The following is a 1,541-nucleotide window of genomic DNA, read 5'->3' as shown; positions in this document are numbered from 1 at the left end:
TCTTATATGTCATTATCATAACTCAAGACCTTCCCGTGGTTTTTTTTGCATATTTGTCTTTCATTGTTGTTTTTGATTTGTTTGTTTCGAGACAGGGTTTCACTACGTAGCTTTGGAGGCTGTCCTCGCTCTGTAGACCAGGCTGACCTTGAACTCACAGAGATCCACCTGCTTCTGCCTCCCTAGTGCACTGCCACCTGGTTCATTTTATACTCTCTTTATGGTGTCAGCATCTGAGATGGGCCTGCAGTTGAGAGTCAGTCTTTTCTAATTCTTATTGGTGTCATTCCTTTCTTATGTGCTTTGAACATCTTATTGTGAGTTCATATACTTAGGACTTTTCCCTGAGTCACGCCGGACATCTTCAGCTTGCTCCCCACAGTTTCAATGGGAAATGTCCCTCATAGGCTCATGTATTTGAACCTTGGTTCCCAGTTGGTGGCACTTGTTGGCGGGGTGGGGGGAGCATATGGTTAGGACCAGGACCCTTGCTAGAGAAAACATTGCATCTCTCTCTCCCTTTGTCCCTTGACGTGTGACACGTTGGCTGTTTCGTCCTCACTATGACCAAAAACTGACAAGAAGTAGCTCAAGGGAGGAAGGATTTATTTGGGGTCATGATTCAAAGGGCGCAGTCTCTCATGCTTGGAGACCATAGTGGGACCAACTCCTGTCAGTGGCAGCAAGACGCTGCTTGCTCACATCTCTGTGGAGCAGGAAGCAGCGACAGGAGAATGCCTTTGTTGGCTTCTTCTTCTCTCGCTTTAGTCAATCCAGGACCTCAGCTCAAGGGGTGGGGCCTCTCATATTCAGAGTGCTCTAGCCCCTCCCAGGTTACTCCTCTCTGGAAATACACTCATAGACACGTGCCCTCCAAAAGCACTTGTAAGATCTGGGCATGGTGGAGCACGCCCATAACCCTAGTGCTAGAGTGTGGAGAGAGCCGCCAGCCAGACCAGCTAGCTACCTTGAGTTCTGAGTTCAGTGAGAAACCTTGTTCAAAAGAACAAGTGGGAAGGAACTGGAAAGATGGCTCAGAGGTTAAGAGCTCTTGCAGAGGACCCCGGTTCAGTTCCCACCACCTCCATGGCAACTCAAAGCCATCTGTAACCCCAGCTCTGTGGGAGCTGACAGCCTCTTCTGTCCTCTGTGGTTCTACACAAATGTGGTGCACATGTATACCTGCAGACAAACACTCATACACATAAAATAATCTTTATTTTTAATTTTTAAAGATTTGTTTGGGGCTGGAGATATAGCGCAGTGGTTAAGAGCACTACCTGCTCTTCCAAAGGTCCTGAGTTCAATTCCCAGCAACCACATGGTGGCTCACTGCGGCGAACTTTCTGACCAGCAGGAAGGAACAGCCACCAGACGAGGATTCTTCTCAAATCACGCTTTATTGGAGCCTCTTGGTTGTAGGGAGAGCAGAAAGCAAGGGGCCCAGAGCCCTGAACTATAACTGCTTATATAGGGAGTCTGCCTAGCAACTTTTGATACTTTGATACTTTAACTGCTTTTCTGGAGACCCACCGGCAGGA

The sequence above is a fragment of the Microtus ochrogaster genome, chromosome 5 (genome assembly GCF_000317375.1).
Source record: "Microtus ochrogaster isolate Prairie Vole_2 chromosome 5, MicOch1.0, whole genome shotgun sequence".
Lineage (NCBI taxonomy): Eukaryota > Metazoa > Chordata > Mammalia > Rodentia > Cricetidae > Microtus > Microtus ochrogaster.
Note: the sequence above shows the minus strand (reverse complement) of the source record.